Source organism: Megascapheus bottae, unplaced genomic scaffold, assembly GCF_031878675.1.
Source record: "Megascapheus bottae isolate mThoBot1 unplaced genomic scaffold, mThoBot2.hap1 HAP1_SCAFFOLD_37, whole genome shotgun sequence".
Taxonomy (NCBI): Eukaryota; Metazoa; Chordata; class Mammalia; order Rodentia; family Geomyidae; genus Megascapheus; species Megascapheus bottae.
The window spans coordinates 4,498,282-4,524,910 of NW_028327804.1; the positions used below are offsets into that span (position 1 = coordinate 4,498,282).

At 40.9% G+C, this 26,629-nt stretch overlaps 1 long non-coding RNA gene across 1 annotated transcript in view; it reads left to right on the forward strand.

The window, feature by feature from the left end:
- Positions 1 to 23,265, forward strand: part of LOC150039189 (uncharacterized) — a 74,183-nt gene extending 50,918 nt beyond the window's left edge. Inside the window, exon 2 of the long non-coding RNA XR_016534491.1 lies at positions 23,037 to 23,265. This is a non-coding gene — a long non-coding RNA (uncharacterized LOC150039189). The remainder of the gene's footprint in view (positions 1 to 23,036) is intronic.
- Positions 23,266 to 26,629: the final 3,364 nt, after the last annotated feature.

Sequence of the window (26,629 nt, forward strand, 5' to 3'; positions counted from 1 at the left end):
AGTTTAGGGTTAGGGTGAGGGTGAGTTTGAGTGTGAGGGTGAGGTTGAGTGTGAGGGTGAGGTTGAGGGTATGAGTTATGGTGAGGCTTAGGGTTTGGGTTATGTTTAGGGTTATTGTTTGGTTATGGATAGGTTAAGTTTAGGATAAGGGTTAGGATTAGGCTTAGGGTTAGGGTTAGGGTGAGGGTGAGCGTGAGGTTGAGGTTGAGGGTTATGGATAGGGTTAGGTTAGGGGGAGTGGGACGTGAGGGTGAGTGTGTGGATTAAGGTTAGCGTTAGGGTTAGGGTTAGGGTGAGGGTCATGGTGACCATGAGAGTGAGGGTGAGGTTAATGGTTAGGGTGAGGGTGAAGGTGAAGGTCAGGGTTAGGGTGAGGGTTAGAGATAGGGTTACAGTTAGGGTTAGTGTTAGTTTTAGGGTTAACATTAGGGTGAAGGTGAGGGTGAGTGTGAGTGTGAGGGTGAGGTTTAGTATTAAGGTCAGGGTTAGCTTTAGTGTTATGATTAGGTTTGGGTTTGGGGTGAGGGTTAGGGTTAGGGTTAGGGTTAGGGTTACGGTGAGGGTGAGGATTAGGTTTAGGGTTAGGGTTAAGGTTATGGTTATGGTTAGGATTAGGATGAGGTTGAGATTGAGGGTGAGTGTGAGGATTAGGGTTTGGGTTAGGGTGATGGTGAGTGTGACGTTAAGGTTTAGGGTTAAGGTTAGAGTGAGGGTGATGGTGAGGTGAGGTTGAGGTTGAGGGTAACGGTGAGGGTGAGGGTTAGGGTTAGTGGTAGGATTAGATTTAGTGTGCTGCTGAGTGTGAGGATGAGGGTTTGGGTAAGGATGACAGTTAGGGTGAGGTTAATGTAAGGGTTAAGGATAGGGTTAGAGTGATGTTGAGGGTGAAGGTTAGGGTTATGGTTCAGTTTATATTTAGCTTGAGGGTGAGGGTGTGTGTTAGGGCGAGGCTTAGGGTTAGGGTTATGTTTAGTATTAGACTTAGGGTTAGGGTTAGGGTTCGGTTAAATTTTGGGTGAGGTTTTGGGTTAGTGTTAGGGTTAGAGCGAGGACGATGGTGAGCATGAGGGTGAGGGTGATGATTAGAGTTAAGTTTAGGGTTAGGGTTATGATTATGGTTTGTGTTAGAGTTACGGTTATGGTTAGGGTTATGGTTAAGGTTAGGGTGAGAGTGAAGGTTAGGGTTAGGATTATGTCAGGGTAGGGTTAGGTTTAGGTTAAGTGTGAAAGTGAGTGTGAGGGTTTGGGTTAAGGTTAGGGTTAAGATTATGGTTATGGTTATGGTTATGGTTAAGGTTATGGTTAGTGTGAGAGTGAGGGTTAGGGTTAGGGTTAGGGTTATGGTTTGTGTTATGGTTAAGGTGAGGATGAGCATAAGGGTTAGAGTTAGGGTTAGGGTTATGATTAGGTTAAGGTTTAGGAGTGAGGGTTAGAGTTAGGATTACTTTTTGGGTTAGGATTCGTGTTTGGATGAGGGTGAAGGTTAGGGTTCAGGTTCAGGTGAGGGTTAGGGTGAATGTTAGGTTTAGGGTTTGAGTTAGGGTTAGGATCAAGGTTAAAGTTAGGATTAGGTTTAGGGTGAGGTTGACTATGAGGGTGAGGGTGTGGGTTAAGGTTAGGGATAGAGTTAGGTTAGGGTGAGAGTGAGAATGAAAGTTAGTGTTAGTGTAGGGTTAGGGTGAGGGTGAGGTGAGGGTGTGGGTGAGGTTGAGGTTGAGGTTGATCGTTAGGCTTAGCACTAGGGTCACGGTTAGAGTTAGCGTGAGGGTGAGGTGAAGGTTTGGGTGAGGTTGAGGATGAGGGCTAGTGTTAGGATTAGGGTTTGGGTTACGGTGAGCGTGATGCTGAGGGCGAGGGTGAGTGTGAAGTTTAGGTTTAGTGTGATGGTTACAGTTAGGGTTAGGGTTAATATTAGGGTGAGCATTAGGGTTTGGGTTAGGTTTAGGTTTAGGCATAATGTTTGGTTGAAGGTCAGGGTGAGGGTGAGTGGGAGGGTTAGGGTGAGGGTGAGGCTTAGGGTTAGGGGTATGGATAGGGGTAGGTTTATAGTGAGTGTGAGGCTGAGGGTGAGGGCTAGGTGTAGTTTAGTGTTAGGGTTAGTGTAGTGTTAGGGTTAGGGTTAGGATTTGGGTTACGGTTATGTTTAGTGTTAGGTTTAAGGTTAGGATTAGGGTTAGTGTTATGGTGAGGGTAAGGGTGAATGTTAGGTTTAGGGTTAGGTGTAGGTTTAGGGTGAGGGTGAGAGTGAGGGTGACGTTTAAGGGGAGGATGAAGGTTAGGGTTCGGGTTAGGGTTAGGCTTGGGTTAGGGTTGGGTTGGTGTTAGGGTTAGGGTTAGGGTGAGGGTGAAGGTAAGGCTTAGTGTGAGGGTGAGATTTAGGGTTAGGGTTAGGTTTAGGGTTAGGTGAGGGTGAGGGTTAGGGTTATGTTAGGGTTATATTTAGGGTTAGACTTAGAGTAGGGTTAGGGTGATGATTAGGGTTAGGGTTAGGGTGAGTGGTGATGGTAAGTGTTAGGGTGAAGAGGAGGGAAAAGGTGAAGTTTAGGGTGAGGGTTAGGGTGAGTTTAGGGTGAGGGTGAGTGTGAGGGTGTTGGTTAGGGTTAGAGTTAGGGTCAGGTTTAGGTTAAGAATGAGGGTGAGGGTGAGGGTGAGGGCGAGGGTGAGGGTGAATGTGTGAGTTAGGGTGAGGGTTAGACTTAGGGTTATGTTTAGACCGATGGATAGGTTACGGTTAGGTTAAGTTTAGGATTAAGGTTAGGGATAGGTTTAGGGTTAGGTTTAGGTTTAGAGTGAAGGTGAGGGTGAGGGTGAGGGTAACGGTGAGTGTGAGGTAAGGGTGAGGGTGAAGTTCAGATTGTGGGTTAAGGTTAGCGTTAGGGTATGGTGTGGGTGAGGTGAGGTTGAGGGTGAAGTTGAGGTTGAGGGTTAGGTTTAGGGTGAGTGTTAGGGTGAATTTAGGGTTAAGTTTAGGGTTAGGTTTAGGGTTGGGTTTAGGTTTATGGTTGAGTTCCCTTTAGAGTTAGGGTTAGGGTGCAGGTGAAGGTGTGGGTTAGGGTTACTGTTAGGGTAAGCAGTAGGGTGGGCGTGAGGGTGCGGGTTAGGTTTAGGGTTAGGATAAGGGTGAGTGTTAAGGTGAGGGTGAGGTTGAGGATTAGGGTTGGGGTTAGGGTTAGGTTTAGTGTTATTGTTACAGTTAGTGTTATGGTCAGGGTGAGAGTGAGGGTGAGTGTGAATTTTAGGTTTAGGGCTAGGTTTAGGTTTAGAGCAAAGGTGAGGGGGAGGATGAGGGTTAGGGTGAGATTTAGGGTTATGACTAGGGTGAGGGTTAGGTTGAGGGGAGGGTGAGGTTTAGGGTTTGGGTTCCGATTAGGGTTGGTTTGGGGTTAGGGTTATGGTGAAGGTTAGGTTTAGGATTAGTGAGAAGATGAAGGTTAGGGTTACGGTTAGGGTTAGGTTTAAGTTTAGGTTTAGGTTATGTTTAGGTTTAGGATTAGTGTTAGGTTTAGGGTTAGGGTTAGGGTTAGGGTTAGGGTGAAGGTGAGGGTGAAGGTAAGGTTTAGGGGTAGGGCTAGTGTTATGGTTGGGGTTAGGGTTAGGTTAGGGTTAGGGTGAGGGTTAAGGTTAGGGTTATGGTTACGGTGATGGTGAGGGTATTGGTTAAGGTTAGGGTTAGGATTAGGGTGAGGGTGAGGGTTAGGGTTAGGGTTAGGGTTAGGATTAGGGTGAGGGTGAGGGTTAGGGTTAGGGTTAGGGCTAGGGCTAAGTTTAGGGTGAGGGTTAGGGTTTGGGTTAGGTTAGGTTTAGTTTTAGGTAAAGGTTAGAGTTAGGATTAGGGTGAGGGTGAGGTTTGGGTGTGGCTTAGGGTAAGGGTTAGGGTATGGGTTAGGGTGAGGGTGAGGATGAGTGTTAGAGTTAGGGTTAGGTTTAGGTTTTTCTTTATGGTTAAGGCTTGGGCAAAGCTTAGGGTTATGTATACGGTTAGGGATATAGTGAGGGTGAGGGTGAGATTAGTTTTAGGGTTAATGTTAGGTTTAGGATGAGGATGAGGTTGAGGGTGAGGATGAAGTTTTGGTTGAGGATTAGGGTTAGGGTGTAGTGTTATGTTTAGGGTGAGGGTGAGGGTGGGTGAGGGTTAGGTTTAGGGTTAGAATTAGGTTTAGGGTTAGGATTAGGGGGAGGGGGAGAGGGAGGGTGAGGGTTTGAGTGAGTCTGAGGGTGAGATTATGGGGTAGGGTTAGTCTTACTGGTAGGATTAGGCTTAGGGTTAGATTAGGGTTAGGGTTAGTGTGATGGTTGGGGTTAGGTTTATGGTGAGGGTGAGTGTGAGGGTGGGGGTGAGGGTGAGGGTTAAGGTTAAGGTGAAGGTGCGGGTGAGGGTGAGGGTTGGGCTGAGAGTGAAGTTTAGGGAGAGGGTTAGGCTTAGGGTTAGGGTGAGGGTGGAAGTGAGGGTGATGGTTAGTGTTTGGTTTAGGGTTGGGGTGAGGGGGAGGGAGAGAGGGAGTATGAGTGTTAGGGTTAGAGTTAAGGTTAGGGTTAGGGTGAATGTGAGGGCGAGGTTAGTGTTTGGTTTAGAGTTAGGGTTAAAATGAGGTGAGGGTGAGGGTGAGGTTGAAGACGAGTGGTAGGATTCCAGTGAGGGTGAGGATTAGATGAGGTTTAGGCTTAGGGTTAGGGTTAGGGTAAGGTTACTGTTAGGGAGAAGTTGAGGGTGAGGGTGAGGTTGAGAGAAAGGGTGAGGGTCATGGTTATGATTAGGGTGAGGGTTAGGGGTAGGGTTATGGTAGGGTTATGGTTATGGTTATGGTTAGGGTAGGGTTATGGTTAGGGTTAGGGTTACATTTCAATTTAGATTTAGGGTTAGGGTTAGTGTTAGGTTTAGGGTTAGTGTGGCGGTGAGGGTGAGGGTGAGGGTGACAGTGCGGGTGAAGGTTAGTGTTAGTGTTAGTGTTAGGGTTAGGGTTAGCGTTAGGTTGAGGTTTAGGGTTAGCGTGAGGGTTAGGGCTAGGGTTAGGGTTAGAATGAAGATGAGGGTGAGGGTTAGGGTTGGGTTGAGGGTGAGGGTGAGTTTTGGGATTAGTGCTAGGGTTAGTGTTAGGTTTAGTGTTAGTGTTAGGATTAGGGTGAGGGTGAGGGTGAGTGTGATTATTAGGGCAAGGGTTAGTATTAGTGTATATTTAGTGTTAGGATTAGGGTGAGGGTGAGTGTGAGAGTTAGGATTAGGATTAGGGTTAGGTTTAGGCTTAGGGTGAGGGGAGGATGAGTGTTAGTGTTAGGGTTAGGTTAGAGTTAGGGTTAGGGTTAGGGTTAGGGTTATGATTAGGGTTATGGTTAAGGTTAGGGTTACGGTTAGGGTTAGAGTGAGGGTGAGGCTGAGGGTAAAGTTGAGGGTGATGGGCAGGGTCAGGGTGATGTTGAGCATGAGGGTGATGTTTTCAGTTAGGGTAAGGGTAAGGGTTAGGTTTAGGGTTAGGGTAAGTGTGAGGGTGAGGTTAGGATTAGGTTTAGAGTTAGGGTTAGGTTGAGGGTGAGGATGAGGGTGTGGGTTAGGGTTAGGATAAGTTTAGGGTTAGGGTGTGTGTGAGGGTGAGGGTTAGAATTAGGTTTAGAGTTAGGTTTAAGTTTAAGGTTAGGGTTAGGGTCAGCTTAGTTTAAGGTTAGGTTTAGGGTTAGAGTGAGGGTAAGGATGAGGGTTAAGGTTAGGGTATGGTGAGGATGAGGGTGGGGGTAAGGGTGAGTTTGAGGGTTAGGGTGAGGGTTAGGGCTCAGGTTAGGATTAGGTTTAGGGTTAGGCCTGAGTTGAGGTTAGGGTTAGGGTGAGGGTTAGGTTGGGGTGAGTGTGAGGTTGAGGGTTAGGCTTAGGGTTAGGGTTAGGGTGAGGGTGAAGGTATGAGTTAGGGTGAAGTTTAGGGTTAGGGGTGTGTTTATGGTTAGGGTTAGAGTTATCATTATGGTTATGGTTAGGGTTATTGTCAGGGTTAGGGTTAGGGTGAGGGTGAGGTTGAGGGTTAGATTCAGAGTTAGGGTTAGGGTTAGGGTGACAGTGAGTTTGAAGGTCAGGGTGATGTTGATCATGAGGGTGAGGTTTTCAGTTAGGGTTAGGGTAAATTTTAGGGTTAGGGCTAGGGTAAATGTGAGGGTGAGGGTTAGGATTAGGTTTAGAGTTAGGGTTAGGTTGAGGGTGAGGGTTAAGGTTAGCTTGAAGGTGAGGATCAGCTTGAGACTGAAGGTGAGGATGAGGGTGGGGTTTAGGTTTAGGATAGATTTAGGGTTAGGTTTAGGGTTAGGGTGTGTGTGAGGATGAGGGTTAGAGTTAGGTTTAGAGTTAGGTTAGGGTTAGGGTTAGGGTTAGGATTAGGGTTGTGTTAAAGTTAGGGTTACTGTTAGGGTGAGGGAAGGGTGAGGGTTAGTGTTAAGGTAAGGTGAGGATGAGGGTGGGGGTAAGGGTGAGTTTGAGGGTTAGGGTTAAGGTCAGGGTTAGGTTTAGGGTTACGCTGAGTTGAGGTTAGGTTTAGGGTGAGGGTGAGGTTGGGGTGAATGTGAGGGTGAGAGTTAGGATTAGGTTTAGGGTTAGGGTTATGGGTAGGGTGACATTTAGGGTTAGGGTTAGGGTCAGGTTGAGTGTCAGGGTGAGGGTGTGGGTTATGGTTAGGGTAAGGGTTAGGGTAAGGGTAAGGGTGATGGTGAGGTGAGGGTAAGGGTGTGGGTTATGGTTAAGGTAAGGTTTAGGGTAAGGTAAGGGTGAGGGTGAGGGCAAGGATGAAGTGAGGGTGAGGTTGAGGTTGCGGGTTAGGTTTAGATTAGGGTTAGGGTTAGGGTTAGGGTTAGGGTAGGCTGAGGGTGAGGGTGAGGGGTAGGATTGGGTTTAGAATTAGGGTTAGGTTGAGGGTGAGTGTTAAGTTTAGCTTGAGGGTGAGGGTGAGCTTGAGATTGAGGGTGAGAATGAGGGTGTGGTTTAGAGTTAGAATAGGTTTAGGGTTAGGTTTAGGGTTAGGGTCTGTGTGATGGTGAGGGTTAGAGTTAGGTTTAGGGTTAGGGTTGGGGTTAGGGTTGGGATTAGGGTTAGGGTAGTGTTAAGTTTAGGGTTAGGGTTAGAGTGAGGGTAAGGGTCAGGGTTAGGGTTAGGGTAAGGTGAGGATGAGGGTAGGGGTAAGGGTGAGTTTGAGGGTTAGGGTAAGGGTTAGGCTAAGGTTAGGGTTAGGGCTGAGTTGAGGTTTGGTTTAGGGTGAGGGTGAGGTTGGTGTGAATGTGAGGGTGAGGGTTAGGATTAGGTTTAGGGTTAGGGTTATGGTTAAGATTAGGGTGGTGGTGAAGGTATGCGTTAGGGTGAAGTTTAGGGTTAGGGTTAGGGTTAGTGTTAGGGTTTAGGTTAGGGTTAGGTTAGGGCTAGGGTTAGGGTTAGGGTAAGGGTGAGGATGCAGTGAGGGTTAGGCTTAGAGTGAGGGTTAGGGTTAGTGGTGTGTTTACGGTTAGAGTTAGAGTTATTGTTAGGGTTATGGTTAGGTTTATTCTCAGGGTTAGGGTTAGGTTAGGTTAGGGTTAGGGTTAGGGTAAGGGTGAGGATGCAGTGAGGGTTAGGCTTAGAGTGAGGGTTAGGGTTAGTGGTGTGTTTACGGTTAGAGTTAGAGTTATTGTTAGGGTTATTCTCAGGGTTAGGGTTAGGGTGATGGTGAGGGTTAGATTCAGGGTTAGGGTGATGGTGAGGTTGAGGGTCAGGGTGATGTTGAGCATGAGGGTGAGGTTTTCAGTTAGGGTTAGGGTAAGGTTTAGGTTTAGGGTTAGGGTAAGGTTGAGGGTGAGGTTTAAGGCTATCTTGAGGGTGAGGATGAGCTTGAGATTCATGGTGAGGATGAGAGGGTTAGGTTTAGGGTTAGGGTGTGTGAGGGTGAGGGTTAGAGTTAGGTTTAGAGTTAGGTTTAGGTTTAGGGTTAGGGTTGTGTTAGTGTTAGGGTTAGGGTTAGGATTGTGTTAAGGTTAGGGTTAGTGTTAGGGTGAGGGAAGAGTGAGGGTTAGCATTAGGGTAAGGTGAGGATGAGGGTGGGGGTAAGGGTGAGTTTGAGGGTTAGAGTGAGGATTAGGGCTAAGGTTAGGTTTAGGTTTAGGGTTACTCTGAGTTGAGTTTAGGTTTAGGGTGAGGGTGAGGTTGGGCTGAATGTGAGGGTGGGGGTTAGGATTACGTTTATGGTTAGGTTTAGGGTTAGCGTTAGGGTCAGTTTGAGTGCGAGCGTGAGGGTGAGGTTGTGGGTTATGGTTAGGGTAACGGTTAGGGTAAGGTTAAGAGTGAGGGTAAGGGTGAGGGTGAGGTGAGGGTGAGGTTGAGGTTGAGGTTGAGGATTAGGTGAGGGTTAGGGTTAAGGTTAGGGTAGGGTGAGGGTGAGGGTGAGGGTTAGGATTGGGTTTAGAGTTAGGGTTAGGTTGAGGGTGAGGGTTAAGGTTAGCTTGAGGATGAGAATGACCTTGAGATTGAGGGTGAGGATGAGGGTGTGGTTTAGGGTTAGGATAGGATTAGGGTTAGGGTGTGTGTGAGGGTGAAGATTAGAGTTAGGTTTAGAGTTAGGTTTAGGGTTAGGGTTAGGGTTGTGTTAAGGTAAGGGTGAGTTTGAGGGTTAGGGTGAGGATGAGGGTTAGGGTGAGTTTGAGGGTTAGGGTGTGGATGAGGGTTAGGGTGAGGGTTAGAGTTAGGTTTAGAGTTAGGTTTAGGGTTAGGATTAGGGTTGTGTTAAGGTAAGGGTGAGTTTGAGGGTTAGGGTGAGGTTGTGGGTGAGGTTGAGGTGAGGGTTAGGGTGAGGGTACTTTTAGAGTTACTGTGAGGGTGACGGTGAGGGTTAGGTTTAGGGTTAGGCTTAGGGTTGGGTAGGGTGAGTGTGAGGGTGAGTTTTATGGTGTGGGTGAGGTTGAGGGTTAGGGTGAGTTTTAGGTGTAGGATTAGGTTTAGGTTTAGGTTTAGTGTGAGGGTCAGGGTGTGAGTTAAATTTAGTGTTGGGATTTGTGAGGGTGAGGGGGTATGTTAGGGTTATGTTTAGGGTTGTATTTAGGCTTAGGGTTAGGTTTAGGGTGAGGGTGAGGGTGGGGATGAAAGTGAGGGTTAGGGTTATGTTTAGGGTATGTGTTAGGGGGAGGGTGACTTTTAGGGTGAGTCCTAGGGTTAGGGTTAGGATAAGAGTTAGGGTTATGTGTAGGGTTAGTTTTAGGGTTGTGTTTATGGTTAGGGTTTGGGTTATGGTTAGTGTTAGTGTGAGGGTTGGTTAGTGTTCTGGTTAGGGTCAGTATGTGGGTGAGGTTGAGGTAAGGGTTAGGGTTGGTGTTAGGGTTAGAGTTAGGTTTACAGTTATGGTTAGGGTTTGGGTTGTGGTTAGGGTTAGGGTTAGGGTAAGGTTGATGGTAGGGTGAGGTGGAGGGTGCAGGTTAGGGTTAGGGTTAGTGTTATGGTTAGGGTCAGAGTGAGGGTGAGGTTGAGATTTGGATTAGGGTTAGGGTTAGTGTTAGTGTTAGTGTTAGGGTTAGGGTGAGGGTGAGGGTAATGGTGACCGAACTCCAGCAAATGTCCAAAGAAAATACAGCTACTGAGCTAACCACTCAAATGGAAATCAAGGAGCTAAAGAAATCCATACATGATCTAAAAGAAGAGATGCAAGGCATCAAAAATGAGCAATTAGAAGCAAGGGAGATGAAAAATAAAGTAGATAGCTTTGATAGCAGGTTAGACAATGCAGAGGAGAGAATTTCCGGGGCTGAAGATAATTTAGTTATTATAGAGAAAGAACAGAAAATGAGTCAATCCAAATCTAGGAAATATGAGAGAGCGCTTCAGGAGGTCCAAGATACAATTAGGAAGCCTAATTGAAGGCTAATTGGTATTGAGGAGGGCGTGGAGAAAGAGGTCAATGGTATTGGAAATATACTTCAGGGAATCATCTCAGAGAATTTCCCAAATATCCAGAAGGGCAGGCCCATCCAGATACAAGAAGCTTTTAGAACCCCAGACAGACCTGACCAGAAAAGAAGATCCCACCGCCACATTGTAATCCGAACTGGAGCAATAGAAACCAAAGAAAGGATCCTAAAGGCAGCCAGGGAAAAGGGTTCTGTAACCTATAAAGGAAAACCAATCAGAATAACCCCAGATTTCTCAGCAGAGACCATGCAAGCAAGAAGTGACTGGAAGCATGTATGTCATGCCCTTAAGTCAAATAACTACCAACCAAGAATACTGTACCCAGCTAAGCTCTCATTCATAACTGAGGGAACAATAAAAACATTCCATTCCAGGGAAAAGCTGCAACAATATGTCGAAACAAAACCAACACTACAGAGAATTCTCAAAGATGTTCTATACATAGAAAACCAAAATAAATGCAATATAGGGAAAGAAATGGCCCCTAAACAGCATACCATCTAAGGACCACAAGAACTGTCAAGACACAGGCCCTAATAAAAGCTTTTAAAAAATGGTAGGAACTAATAAATTTCTCTCAATACTAACTCTCAATATAAATAGACTTAACTCTCCAATTAAACGGCATAGGCTGTCTAGTTGGATCAAAAAGCAAGAGCCATCGTTCTGCTGTCTTCAAGAGACACATCTTACCCAAAAAAACCAATCATCTTTTGAAAGTGAGAGGTTGGAGTAAAGTCTATCAAGCTAACAGCCCCCATAAATAGGCTGGAGTTGCCATCCTCATATCAGATAAAATAGACTTCAAACTAAAATTAGTAAGAAAAGACAAAGAAGGTTACTACATACTACTAAAGGGATCTTTCCTCCCGGAAGACATAACAATCGTAAATATTTACACACCCAATCCCGGAGCTCCAAACTTCATCAAGCAAACTTTACTTACACTGAAATCATACATAGATCGAAATACAGTGATTGTCGGTGACTTTAACACACAACCCTCACCTATGGACATATCAACAAGGCAAAAACTCAACAGAGAAACCTTAGAACTGAACAACTATATAGACCAACTAGATCTAACAGACATCTGTAGAATATTCCACCCAGCGACAACACAATATATGTGTTTCTCAGCAGCACATGGAACATTTTCCAAAATAGATCACATCTTAGGCCATAAGACAAACCTGGACAGATTCAGAAACACAGAAATTATTCCATGCACACTCTCAGACGAAAAAGGCATCAAATTGGAACTGAACACACATCTCCACCAACGAAAACCCTGTAACTCATGGAGATTAAACAACACATTGTTGAATCACCAATGGGTCATCGAAGAGATCAGAACAGAAATTCAACAGTTAAGGAAATTTAACAGTAAGGAGCACACAAAATAACAAATCCTTTGGCACACAGCAAAGGCAGTTATCAGAGGAAAATTTATAGCGCTGAGTGCCTACAACAAGTTGGAAAAATGGCAAACCAACAAGTTAATGTCTCACCTTAAGCTCCTGGAAAAAGAGCAACAAACCAACCCTAATCCCAGTAGAAGAAAGCAAATAATTAAAATCAAAGCAGAATTAAATGATTTGGAATCCAAAAAAAATATAGAAAGAATCAACAAAACAAGGAGTTGGTTCTTTGAAAGAATTAACAAAACTGACAAACCCTTAGCAAATCTTACCAAAAAAAGAAGAGAGCATATCGAAATAAACAAAATCAGAGATGAAAATGGTAATATCACGACAGAAATTACCAAGATCCAGAATATCATGAGGGAATACTTCTCAAAACTTACGCAAACAAATTTGAGAATGTAGATGAAATGGATGAATTCCTAGCCAATATTAACATACACACACTGAACCAAGAAGAACTAACCCAACTCAACAGGTCTACTTCAAGCTCTGAAATAGAAATGGCAATTAGAGAACTTCCACCTAAGAAAAGCCCAGGGCCAGATGGATTCACAGCTGAATTCTATAAGGTCTTCAAAGCAGAGCTCACACCAATACTCCTCAAGCTCTTCAACGAAATTGAAAATGAAGGTTCTTTACCAAACTCATTCTATGAAGCCAGTATAACCCTCATCCCCAAACCAGACAGAGATTCATCAAAGAAAGAGAACTATAGACCTATTTCTTTGATGAACATCGATGCAAAACTTCTCAACAAAATACTGGCCAACCGTCTACAACAATTCATCAAAAAAAATATACACTATGATCAAACTGGATTCATCACGGGGAAGCAAAGCTGGTTCAACATACGCAAATCAATTAATATAATTCAACACATCAACAGGAGAAAGGACAAAAATCACATGATTGTCTCAATAGATGTGGAAAAGGCATTTGACAGATCTAACATCCCTTTATGTTAAAAGCTCTGGAGAAACTAGGAATTCATGGAACATTCCTCAATATAATAAAGGCTGTGTATGAGAAACCCACTGCTAGTATTACACTTAATGGTGAAAATCTAAGGCCATTCCCTCTAAAATCAGGAATGAGACAAGGACGCCCACTCTCTCCACTACTCTTTAACATAGTACTAGAATTCCTAGCCAGTGCAATAAGGCAAGAAGCAAGCATAAAGGGGTTCCAAGTAGGGAAAGAGGAAGTAAAACTATCCCTCTTTGCAGATGACATGATTCTGTATTTAAAAAATCCTATAGACTCTAGTCCCAAGCTCCTTGAGCTGATTCAAAACTTTGGAAGACTAGCAGGTTATAAAATTAACCCTCAAAAATCAACTGCCTTCCTTTATGCCAACAGTGAGAGGAATGTGGCAATAATCAGGAAAGCAACTCCTTTCACAATAGCCTCAAAGAAAATAAAGTACCTAGGAATTAGCTTAACTAAGAATGTAAAGGACCTTTTTGATGAAAACTTTAAAACCCTAAAAAAGGAAATTAAAGCAGAACTAAGGAAATGGAAAAAACCTCCCATGCTCCTGGATTGGAAGAATCAACGTTGTGAAAATGACAATCTTACCAATGGCTATCTACAAATTCAACGCAATACCCATCAATATCCCAATGTCATTCTTTAAAAAAATAGAAGAGGCAATTCAAAATTTCATCTGGAATAATAAAAGACCCCGTATAGCAAAAACTCTAAGTAGCAGAAAGCACAGCGCCGGAGGAATTTCAATTCCAAAGTTTAGACTCTATTACAGGGCTACGATTATCAAAACAGCTTGGTACTGGCACAAGAACAGGCCTGAAGACCAGTGGAATAGAACTGAGGACCCAGATATTAAACCACAGACCAATGGCCACCTAATCTTTGACAAGGGAGCCAAAAAAATAGAATGGAAGAAAGATAGCCTCTTCAACAAGTTGTGCTGGCAGAACTGGTTAAGCACCTGCAGAAAACTAAAGTTGGATCCTTCTTTGTCACCCTGCACTAGAATTAACTCCAAATGGATCAAAGACCTGGAGATAAAAGCTGACACACTTAAAACTTTACAGGAAGGAATAGGAGATACACTAGGCCTCCTTGGCACAGGTCGAAGCTTTTTAATAAGGACCAAGAATCACAACAAATCAGAGAAAGGCTGGATAAGTGGGACTGCATTAAACTACAGAGCTTTTGTATGGCAAAGGACATAGCTAGTAAATTAATTAGGAAGCCTACAGAGTGGGAGATGATCTTCACCAACCAAACAACGGACAAAGGCCTCATATCTAAAATATATCAACAACTCAAAAAACTGAATCATTCCAAAACTAATGTCCTAAGTAACAACCATCCCATTAAAAAATGGGCCAAAGACTTAAAGACAGTCTTCTCTGAAGAAGAAACAAAAATGGCCTATAGACACATGAAGAAATGCTCACCATCTCTGGTCATAAAAGAAATGCAAATCAAAACAACTCTAAGATTCCACCTCACTCCAGTTAGAATGGCCAGGATCAGGAAAACTAATAACAGCAGATGCTGGAGGGGATGTGGCCAGGAGGGATCACTACTACACTGTTGGTGGGAGTGCAAACTCATTCAACCACTATGGAAAGCAGTAAGGCAGTGCCGCAAAAGGCTAAACATAGAGCTTCCCTATGACCCAGCAATTCCACTACTTGGCATTTACCCAACCATCTAGAAACTTGGGAATACTAAATCCACTAGCACAACAATGTTCATTGCAGCACTATTCACCATAGCAAAGATATGGAACCAACCTAGATGTCCCTCAGTTGATGAGTGGATCAACAAGTTGTGGTATTTGTACACAATGGAATTCTATGCTGCTGTTAGATAAAACGACATCGCCCCATTTGTTAGGAAATGGAAAGACTTAGAAAAAAATCACATTAAGTGAAGTAAGCCAGGCTCAAAGGAGCTTAGGCTCAATTGTTTCCCTTATTTGTCATAATCAGTAGAAACCTTGGGCTCTACTAGCAGTGATCTGAAATAGAGTAAAACCTTGATACATAAGGCCATATAGTATGAAGCTAATTGAAAGGACCTCCAGGATATTGAAATAAAAGCCAATAATGAATGATTGTTTTCCTTAATGTACTATGGTATCTCTCATCTCTTTTGTTGTCCCTTGGGTATCTCATATTGTTACAGTTATCTGATATATTTGTTATCTGATATATTGGATTTATTTGTATTTGGTTATTTGAAATTGGATAGGGAAGGGGGGAAAACCAAGACGGGTTTGAGACGGGGGGTGGGTGGGGGGAGGGAAATGGGTACCAAGACATGTGAAAGGGTATCCGTGTATGTGAATTAATGCACCCTCTATCTGACAAATATCATGTAACCCTTTTATTAATTACAATAAAAATATATTAAAAATATTGTTCGTCCAAGGCTTTTTACTGTCTTGCAACATTCAAAGGACCTGAGAATCAGAAATAAGCAGACTTCTAGAGCCCACATTTAGATAAAGAGTTTTACCTAAGCATGATAGCAGATTTCCAGTGATGATTACTCATGATAGTACATTATTCCTTGCTCTCTTTGAGGTTCTGTCTTTCTTTCTGGCTTGGGGTAAGTATTTTTGAAAACGTATAAAATAAGAGAGACATTAGGTCTTCCAAAGATTATAGGAGCTTCCTCCTGAGTTTTGGAGTAGTAAAATTGAAATTATTTGGAAAATGACAAAATCAGAGATAGGCTTTATCTGTTTTGAGCAAAGACCAGCTTATTAATCTAGAGCATTTGTATCCTTCATTCTGAAAACAATTATTAGCGGACTCAGATATTCCAAAATTTTGCTGCTACGTAACATGAATAAATTGTCCAACTGAGTTTCTGCAGATCACCTTAAAATTGCAAATGGCACAAAGTAAGAAATATTTAACATTTTGTGTATTGTTAAGTGAAATCAATAATCTTTAACAAGTTCATATTATTATTGTGTATAATAATATATGTTATTATTATTATTTATTGTATTGGAATTCACAGCAACTAGGATTGAAATCTTAATAATGGGAGCTTCTTTTTTATGAGAGTACTAGTTAGTCTTGCATTTGTTTTTGGAGAGCCAATCACTTTCATATGTTAGAATGACCAAATGAGTGATGTAATTTCGACTGCCTGTTGTCCTGCCAACTGCTCCAGGATGCCTCTTCCCTTCCCAAAAGCTTTACTACAATTTATGCATATATTACCCAGCAATACCGTCTGACACAACTTGTTACACCTTGTGTCCTTAACCTTATTCATCACCTATATAGGTTCTGTCTCTTTTCTTTTAGAACTTAATTTAATAAAAATAATACCAAACCTTGAGGAAGAATGCATTTAGAGAAAAATAATGAACTCAACCAGCAAGGAAACAAGCAGAGAGTTGATCCTTAGCCTGAAATTACAATGGATGGTTGAATCTACTATAAATGATAGTTGTGTTTTCTTCCATGAGACATTAGATGGAAGATTGTACTGCTCTGATAGGCAGGATAGTGGAATGAAGATGACCAGAGCAAAAACAAGCTAAACTTGAATATTTTATGCTCTTTTCTTGTGTCATCTCTTGTTAGTCTTATCCAGGAGGATACAAAGTTCAACCTGAGTGTCTCAGATAATTATATAGCTATAACCCTTGTATTTTCTACTGTGTAAATGAGAAACAATAGGCCAAATTTTATGACTGACTTTTTTCAGGTTGTTATTTACATATCAGTATTTATTAGAAGGCATTTGATAATTAAAAAAACTGACACGGAAATATATATCATTATCAATGATTTGGTTAATTTTTTGAAATTCTTTCCTCTGAACCTTTGTGCCCTGTGTTGCAATCTTCTTTATTTTTCATGATTTTTCGAAGAGGAAACAAAGTATTATGAGGATGTTGGAATTTCCAATGTGAGCTTCAAAGACTTAAATGTAATATATGTTCAAATGTTAGAAGTATTTATTTTAACATTGGACCCTCATATAGTTTGTTTTTTTATTTTTTTATTTTTTATATATTTTTTTAATTGTAATTAGTAAAAGGGTTACATGATATTTGCCAGATAGAAGGTGCATTAATTCACATACATTGATACCCTTTCACATGTCTTGGTACCCATTACCCCCCCACACCCCCCACCCGTCTTGGTTTTCCCCCCTTCCCTATCAAATTTCAAATATCCAAATACAAATTAATTCAATATATCAGATAACAAAGTGAGATACTATACCAATATGAGATAACAAAGGGACAGCAAAGGAGATGAGAGACAACATAGTACATTAAGGACAACAATCATTCATTCTATGGCTTTTATTTCAACATCCTGGAGGTCCTTTCAATTAGCTTTACATTATATGGCCTTATGTATCAAGATTTTGCTCTATTGCAGATCTCTGCTAGTAGAGCCCTAGGTTTCTACTGATATGACGAATGAGGGAAACCATTGAGCCTAAGTTCCTTTGAGTCTGGCTTAGTTCACTTAATATGATTTTTTCTAAGTCTTTCCATTTCCTAACAAATGGGGCAATGTCATTCTTTCTGACAGCAGCATAGAATTCCATTGTGTATAAATACCACAACTTGTTGATCCACTCATCTACTGAGGGACATCTAGGTTGGTTCCATAACTTTGCTATGGTGAATAGTGCTGCAATGAACATTGTTGTGCTAGTGGATTTAGGATGTCCTTGTTTTTGGACAAAAAAGAAGAGAGCATATTGAAATAAACAAAATCGCAGATGAAAATGGTAATATCACGACAGAAATTACCAAGATCCAGAATATCATGAGGGAATACTTCTCAAACCTTTATGCCAACAAATTTGAGAATCTAGATGAAATGGATGAATTCCTAGCCAATATTAACATACACACACTGAACCAAGAAGAACTAACCCAACTCAACAGGTCTACTTCAAGCTCTGAAATAGAAATGGCAATTAGAGAACTTCCACCTAAGAAAAGCCCAGGGCCAGATGGATTCACAGCTGAATTCTATAAGGTCTTCAAAGCAGAGCTCACACCAATACTCCTCAAGCTCTTCAATGAAATTGAAAATGAAGGTTCCCTACCAAACTCATTCTATGAAGCCAGTATAACCCTCATCCCCAAACCAGACAGAGATTCATCAAAGAAAGAGAACTATAGACCTATTTCTCTGATGAGCATCGATGCAAAACTTCTCAACAAAATACTGGCCAACCGTCTACAACAACTCATCAAAAAAATTATACACTATGATCAAATTGGATTCATCACGGGGAGGCAAAGCTGGTTCAACATATGCAAATCAATTAATATAATTCAACACATCAACAGGAGCAAGGACAAAAATCACATGATTGCCTCATATACTTTGATTATGGCAGATTTTTTAAAAAAAGTTCATCTGTTTCAGTGCTTTTTCATTTATTTCTTTTTTGATCTTAGGAATGGTGAGGTAATTGTCTTTAATTTACACATTCTGTATGGTTCATTAATCCTTTCCTTACCAGGTGTTTGTGGAAACGGTACTATTAGCTAAGCTTTGGCTTCCATATATCCTCTTAATGAACTTCCATATTTCCTGCTGTTTTACAATCTGTCCTTTTGGCATCTTTAAAACTTTCTACACACTTCTTTTGGTGCCTATATTTACTTGAAGAGGGGTTGGCTGAAGTAACAGACATTTTTTTTTCAGTGGTGGGGTTTGGACTCTGGGCCTGGGCATTGTCCCTGAGGTCTTCAGCTCAAGGTTATAGCCTTACCTTTGAGCCACAGCACCACTGCCTATTTTCTAGTGGTTAATTGGAGATAAGAGTCTCCAGTGTGTCCAGGCTGGCTTTGAAGTGCGATCCTCTGATCTCAACCTCCTGACTAGCTAGGATTATAGGCATGAGCCACTGTGCCCAGCTCAGTCAGTTATTATTCTCATAGTAGTTGAAATTAGAAGTCTGAGATCTGGATATCAGCAGGGCTGTATTTTTCTGAGGCCACAAGGTAAGACCTGTTCCAGGACTCTCTCCGTGGCTTATAGATAATTATCTTCAATGTGTATGTATACTCAATGTGTATGTGTGCTCATAAGCTCTGTAGTTTCTGTTTTTGTTTCTTTATCTCTTGCTTTCCTTAGAAATACCCCAGTATGGAATCATTGGGACTCAATGTGATGATTTTATCCAATGCTAATAAATTCCCAAAGGTCTCACCTTTGAAACTACAATAGGGTTGTTTCTGCCTCCTAATACTTCTCAGTGAAGGTTTAACTTCAATATGAATTTCAGAGGGGACAGACAATACTCAAATCACAGCAGCAATATGTAGAGAGAGAAGCCTAAAACAAGAATAGGATAGGTGTTCTTTTAAAGCCTTGAATGGTAAATAGGAAAGAGTTAGATTTTCTCGTTAATCATATGGCTATATTTTATTCACATATGCAATACATGCTCCATCCCCAAATTTCAGCATGGTATTACACACATATATGTTGTTTCATGGTAGTCAGTAATTTTTTTATGACATCAAGTGTAAAGAGAGCTCCTCAAACAACAATTATGAAAGATTGGGCAATAATTCTGAAAGTCAAAGGGGAAAGAGCTTCTTTGGAGTAATTATAAAACGTCATCATTAATCCAAGAAGTCATTTACTAACAGGTAGATGATGTTAGATTCTTTATAATTAGCTTTTAATTTGAATGCTATTGGTTTCTCCTCTGAATCACATGTTGCTTCTGTTACATATTTTTACCATTATCTAGTGAGCATTACTTAGGCGAAGGCTGGTGAATAGCTAAGTACTATTGAAAGCCCATTTTGCTTCATTTATTGCTGAATATATGAGATGTTATATTATGTTTTTAGTAGAGTCTTAGAATTTGCTATATCAGTTTGTTAGATTTTTTATTTTTATTTTTGTTCCTTTTCATGCATTATAATTGTTGTTATAAAGATTATATACAGGGGCTGAGAGTTTGGCCTAGGAGTACAGTGCCTGCCTAGCCAGCATGAAGACCCAAGTTCCATTCCTTGGTACCAATACCACACACATAGGAAAAGAAAAAGCCAGAAAAGTTGCTGTGGCTCAAGTGGTAGAGCTCTAACCTTGATTAAGCCCAAGGACAGTGCTCAGGACCTGAGTTCAAGCCCAAGGACTGTACAGTTTGAGAAGAGAACTGGATAGGAATTTGGAAAGGATTTGGAAATGTAACCCTTACAGGATTTTTTTGTAGTCAGGAATAAATAGATTAACAAGAAAGTGGCTAATAAAAATAGTTATTCATTTCTCTTGGTGCTTACTTGAGGGCAGAGGGTTGAATGCAAGACATTCATAGGCATGTCAACCTACATGCTACTTGGAGAGCATTGCTGAGAGTAGATTGAGTACGTTTTAACTATCCTTAAGGTAAGAAAAAGATAGACTATGAATTTTTTTTCGGGTAGGGCCAGTCAAAATGATTTTATAACTCAACCAATAATGATTTCAAAATATTCACTATGAAGAAAGCATAACCACTTAAGATGATGGATATTGTAATTGTGTTGATTTGATCTTTACCTATAGAAGAGTCAGTACAGTAAACCTTATAAATATGCACAATATTATTTTGATCAAAACATGCCCGTAATCCCAGCTACTCAAGAGGCTGAGATAGGAGGATCAGCCGAGGAAGACATAGCTGAGAGATTAATCAGTAAAAAGCCAGAATTGGAAGTATGTCTCAAGTGTCAGAGTACCAATCTTGAGTAACAAAAGCTGAGCAAGAGCTTGAAGCCCCAGTACTGGCATACTTTTTTTTAATAGCAAGGAGAGTGTTCTTTCTTCTCTTCTCCCTTTCTTCTTTCTAACCCCATGCTGTTTTTTTTGTGTTCCTCCTACCTTAGCCTACTGAGTACTCGATTATATAGCATGCATCAACATTCCCATATTATATAAATATATTTCTGGGAAGAAATGGACAATAAGTTTTAAAGCAAGGCTTTTGAATATCCATTCTGGTTAGGTCAGAGATACATTCCTAAGTCACTCTACCAATCAGTGTTACTGTTTAAAGAACCACTTCCTTAAAGGATGAGGAGAAAGGCATAGATAATGAGTAAAGGAGGCTTTTGAAAATAGGCAAAGTTAGTGTATCCATCAGCAAATTTTTGACAATTAAGAGAATATCTGGCATTTGTTTTCAAATAAGCTAAGGTTTGAAGCTGTTCTTGGACAATGAGAATTTCTTGTATGTCTTGCTATTCAAATAAAAAGCTATTTTAGGCAAATCAAATGTGCTTAACAAATGGAAGAAGTGGGGGTAAAGACAAACAACTTACCCCAAGCTGTGAAGATCTTCAGGATGACTAGGGTTAAGAGAGCATGAGACAAACAGGAAGGTTGGAAAGGGAGGAGAAATTCTTCACTCAACAGTCCAGAGAAGGGTGGAATCATAAATGTCTTCCAGTATGATGAAGGTCAGTGAAAAGGTAGACTAAAAACCTGTGAGATGCATATATAATGGTTTGTGTTGGGTAGAGGAAGCAGAATAAGAACAGATGACAGAGAAACTGCACTTTGATTTTTAGCAGCTAAAATTTGACAATGAGATGAAGTAAATATGCGAAGCAATTCAATGAGCACTGTGTGAAGAATCACACATCTCCAACTTTAGAGGTAAAGGAAGTACCCTTTCTCCTGATTCCTATCTTAGAGAGATTTGTGTTCAAAATGATTCTTGTCTTCAGAAAGAGAAGGGAGATGAGAGGTATTTCTTTTTAAGTTCTCATCTACCTTGAGAAAAACTTCTGATTAGGGCTGCTCCTTACTTGACTTATCATTTGGTCCCTGAATGGCCACCAGATGGTTGATGTTTGGTGGTTCTATTTTCTTCTCACACAATAATCCATTAGCTGTACATTCCAAAGTTCATGAATGTCTTAAAATTAGTAAAAGAGCATCCTCCTTTACCTTTTCCCCTCAAAGATGGTATTCAATAAGTTGAACTACTTTTTTTTTGCATTTTGCTGTTCAGTTACAGATAAGCATCTGAAGGACATTTCTACCTAAGCTGGCTTTGAGCTATTAGGCATTACATGATAATTTTAAGATGTCTAAGCAAACAAATCTCTGAGTTATATGTGATCTGATTTTTTTTCTTCTTGGTTTCTGGATATCTGATAGCTCTTTATTTGGCTTTTACTCCTGCTGGTGGATTTTTGATATTGAGATGTCTGATATTGTCACTATACGTGTATTATAATTGTATATATAATTCTACATTTCATTTCTGCATTTCCAGGGTCTATGTTTTACCCTATGGAATGTTCTATCAATATCTTTTTCCAAATTGTCAGATTTAATAAACTTATCCGTTTGTAGTGTTTATTTCACCAGTGTGTACAAAGATTGTGGTGTATGAAAATATAAATGAGAAAATTGAGTGTTCCTGATAGAGTACAATTTTAAAGCTCACAAATGAACCAACCTATAAACTTCAGAAAATAAGTCATCTGAGGAAATGATTTTTTCCCTGACAAAGCAGCAGGGAACTGAAACATACTTACTTTTTAAAAATTCAATTACTCAAATCCATATCAATAGTATTTTGGCCTTAAAACTGAAAAAAATTATGTTGTAAAATCTAAGTATCAGTCATTGTATGTAGTGATTCCCTTCTTGAATAATTGTTTGTTAAATACGTCCGTTGAAATATGATGTCAAAATCAATGTTAATCAATTCTTTCATAAATTATGAGATAACGCACTCTCATTGATAAATGTCACTAACACACACATTACAATTTTGATTTGCAACTACCCCAAAGCGTCATTTTATCTGTTCCTTGAAGTCTTCTCCCTATCTTAGGTGAAAGGAAATGACGGTGAATTGAGACACACAGGGTACATGATTAGAATTATACCCAGGGCCCGGGTGGAAAGGGAATTAGCAAATAGGTTCCTCTCAAGAGATAGCTGCTGTCAGTTTCTTGTGATAACTTCACATGTGAGAACACACCAAGATCAAATGCAGAATGCATGTTTATATTGAGGGTTACTGGAGAAAATGAAGCTCCCATACATTAAGGATTCCATTGTGTGTCATAAGTTAATTTTTCTCTTAGGCATTAGGAATGGTATTAATTATGTGTTACATGGGAGAAGTGAGGAAACACAAATTTATGTATTCAGATTTTCAAGGAGAACCTTAGGAAAGGTTCTCACCGAACAGTCTACTTTTCAGATTCTTTCTCACACACAGACACTTGCATGTAAATGTAAATGTGTATCTATACATATTTATCGATGCAAACAGGTTTATGCTTAAGCATATAGATTATACACGTGATTTATATATGGTTATATATATGAATTTGGAGAGAGAGAAATACACATATCTCAAACATATACATGTTTGAGTATATAGAGAGCGGCCGTCCTCTTTTTTTTCTTCTCCCCGAGATTTCTCTCTGTCGCTTTATCATCTCCTTTTCAACTGCCTTGTAAATGAGTACCTGAATCAAGGGCTGAGAGTGTGGCTCAGGTGATAGAGCACCTGCCTGGGAATTGCATGAATCTTCAAAGTATCCATGATACATTTTGTATCTTCATATATTCACATATTTCCCCATTTCTCTAATGATGTAGAACATTTCCATCACGTTATGAGGAGTTTCTTTTGTTCCCCAGAAGGAGTTTCTACTCTAACTTGCCCCCTTTCCATTAGTTTTGCTTCTTGTCTAACATCTGTCATTGTAGACCTGAATTGCGATGATGGAAGGTTGTCTAGAAATCGCCTTCGAGTGCACCTGACCCGCAGAAAGTAAAGGGAATTGCAGAATCAGCAGGACAAAGGACAGAATAACAGGAGAATGAGACTCACTAGACAGTAAGTTGGAAAAGAGCTTTACAACTTGAGGGTGGGAGGGGATGGGAAAGGGAAAATGGAAGAAATTGAAGGTGTGGGTAATGCTGTGTGAAAAGAAAAGTTCTCATGAAATTATTTCTGCAACTGTAAACTACCTGTTCATCACCTTTGCAATAACTTAGGGAGAAAAATAAACAGAGAAATCTCCCCTACAAGCTAACCATGTTTGGTTCTCTCTCCCTTCCCTTTCACATCAGAGTGATATTTTGATGTGATTTTGTAGACTGATATTTCCACTTGTTTCTTCATTTTGTTGCTCAGTGTTATGCCGTCAGGTGACTATTCTAGTATTCCCTTACTTATTCTCCTCAGGACGGGCAACATGAGATGCTTCCACTCTAGAGATCTTACCAACACAGCGACTTTGGAATGACCAGCATGCATCTCTTAGTGATGCACATGATCGTGTCTCTTGGTTATGTGCCAAAGAGCAGACTGGATCATGAGGCCGACATTTGCTTTCCTTTCATAAACATTGCCCGCCAGTTTTTAAACGTGCTTTCATTTAGCTCATTCTTCTTAACAGCTGCATGACATTCGGTAGCCTTTTCCCAGTGATTTAGCCCATTGTTACTAGAGCGGTTCCATTTGTTACAAGCATTTACGTGTTGCCAAATATGTTCCCCAATTTACATTGACATGCATCAATTTTCACACGAGCAAGTTCACAATAAAATCACGTGAAAAGTGTATTTACTTAACCATAGATTTATGCATTTTACCTGTTTTGAATCATAATAGCAATATATTGCTCTTCAAAGAATTCCCATCAGTGCTTCTTTCTACTGGTAAATTTAGGAATATTTCATCTTGTACTTCAAGAGTAAATTGTCCAATGTTTTGCACCTGTCCATCTGATAGGATAAAATATGACTTGGTTGGTTTCACTTTGGAAGTCTCCTATGAGAGCTGACAGTGACACTTTGATGAAGTTTAAGTGTGTGTGTTTCATTTTCCATAGGGTGTGCAGCATGTGTGTTACTGGTGTTTGAGATCACGGCCTAGTGCTCTCTGTCCAAGCTTGCATAGCACCCTTGGCATTACTTGGTGTTGGGGAGGGAGGGGAGAGTTTTGCATTTATGCCCTGACCAGCTTTGTCCATGATCTTCCTGTTGAGGCTTCCTACAGAGCTGAGATGATGAGCATGCCATAGCCTGGCATTATTGGTTGAAGTGGAGTCTTGTGAACTCTTTCTCCATGCGTTTCTTTTTTTTTAACCAGTCTCCTTTATAAGGACATACGTACACACACTCAACCATCCCCTCTCTGTGTTTGTGTGTGTGAGTGTGCCTGCATGTGTGCCAGTCCTGCAATAATTCTGGGGTCTAGAAAGGACAGGACTCATGGATCCATGTTCATGACAAGACCCCACAACTACCCCCAAAGAAATGAATCTGATGACTTGGAATGGGAGAGCTTCAGAGGACAGATACCAACCGGCAGCACTCCACGGTTAATAGAGTTGTTTCTCTGAAACCTAGTTTATTATCTCTTCTGATATCCTACTTTTGATCTCTGGTGATTGCATTTTTCCTTTTTGTTTCTTTGCTTGCTTGCTTTCTTGTTTTAGCAGTACTGGCGATTGAAACTACGGTCTTATACTTGCCAGGCAGTCACTCAGGATCCATAGAGCAGGCCCAATCATAGAATGTGCTTGGATGAAATTCACCTCTTAGAGTATTTTCCCTTAATTTTCTCCTCATTTCTTGCCTTTATTTTACAATTTAGTTGGTTTCATTAGGTTATTTGCACTCATCCTTACAAGACACTTCCACCACAGTTGTCCCCCACCACACTCACTCCTTCCTTTCCGATCAAATGGTGTTCCCCCAAATTCTCCTCCGTAGAGAATTATCATCATCACTATCACGTGGCATTTGCCTTTCTGAGTCTGGTTTATCGTACTCAACATAATGATGTCAAGTTTTATTCATTTTCCTGCAAATGCTATAGTTTCATTTTTCTTTATGAATTTCTTAGTTGTTGTGCATCTAGGCTGGCCCTCCTAGGTTGGCTATTGTTAATAGTGTCACAACAAACTGCGTATTCACATGTCTCTCCTGTATGCTCACTTGTATTCCCTTGGACATAGGCCCAATGGAGGTATAGGAACCTCCATGCTGATTCTTCAAAGGTATCCCTTTCTGCCAACAGTACACAAGGATTCTTTCCCCCATATTTTCACCAGCATAATTTTCTTTTTTTCTTGTTGCAAGTCCTGGAGCTTGAACTCTATTCCAGGGTATCATCCTTGAGATTTCTGACAGGTTGAGCTTTACCACTTAAGCTACAGCAACACTTCTGGCTTTGTTGTGTGTTTATGTGGTACCTAGGAATTGAACCCAGGGCTTTGTGCATGCAAGGAAATGACTACTATTCTAAGCACAATTCTGTTCCCTTCCCCACATACTTTTAATTTGTTTTTAAATGGTAGCTATTGTGATTGGGGTGAGAGGGAGTCAAATGTCAATCCATTTCTCTTTCTACTAATGGACTAATGAACTTCAGGAAGTTGTTAGTCATTTGTCCTTTGCGTTCTATGAATTGTTTCATTTGTCCATTTGTTAGATTTTTATAAATTTCTTGTTGTGTTCTCTGCCTACACTTAAGAACCATCCATTAGTTCAGGAGAGGGGGCATGAGTGGGGACAGGAAGGTGTGATTCTGCCATGGGCATACCTGTCTGCAATGGATCTCCCTTCCTCCAGCATTTTTTTCTCCTGCCACCCTCCCATTCCCTCTAATCTCTTCAAGCTTCATGATCTATTATTGCACTTGCATGCAAACTGCTTGGAACTTGTTTATATTCCATTTTCCTTGTCCCCTCGTACTAGCACACGCCCCAGATGACCTATCATCAGCCCTTTCGGGATATGCTCATTGTTCAAATGAGTTTCAGGGTGGTATATTTCTCATGCACATATAGCGCTTTGGCTTTGAACTATGATCCTCATATTTCTTCCAAGTGTTTGGTTACACATACTAACTTTTCCAGTGTATTGCGGTATGTTTTTCTGTCATTTAGACACAGCTGATTAATACACCTTATGATATTCTTCTAATTACTTACCTTTATAAAATTCTGAATATGAGATTTAATAGAGGATGGCACATTTATCACTTGAAAAATTCTTAATGGAAAACCTGAGATGTCTGATATTGTCATATAGGTGTCCTATAATTGTGTAGAGTAGTCTACATTTCCTTTCTGCATTTCCAGGGTATATGTTTTACCCTATGGAATGTTCTATCAATATCTCTTTCCAAACTGTCAGATTTAATAAACAGCAGTGGCTGTTTTGATGACTTAGAGTTAGGGCCAGCTTCCGCAGTGTCTGTCCTATGTGGTTGAAATCCAGTCCTGACCCCTCAAGTCCAGGCTTAAGAGATTGTCATGGTGGCTGACAAGCTTTTCGAGAGTCGT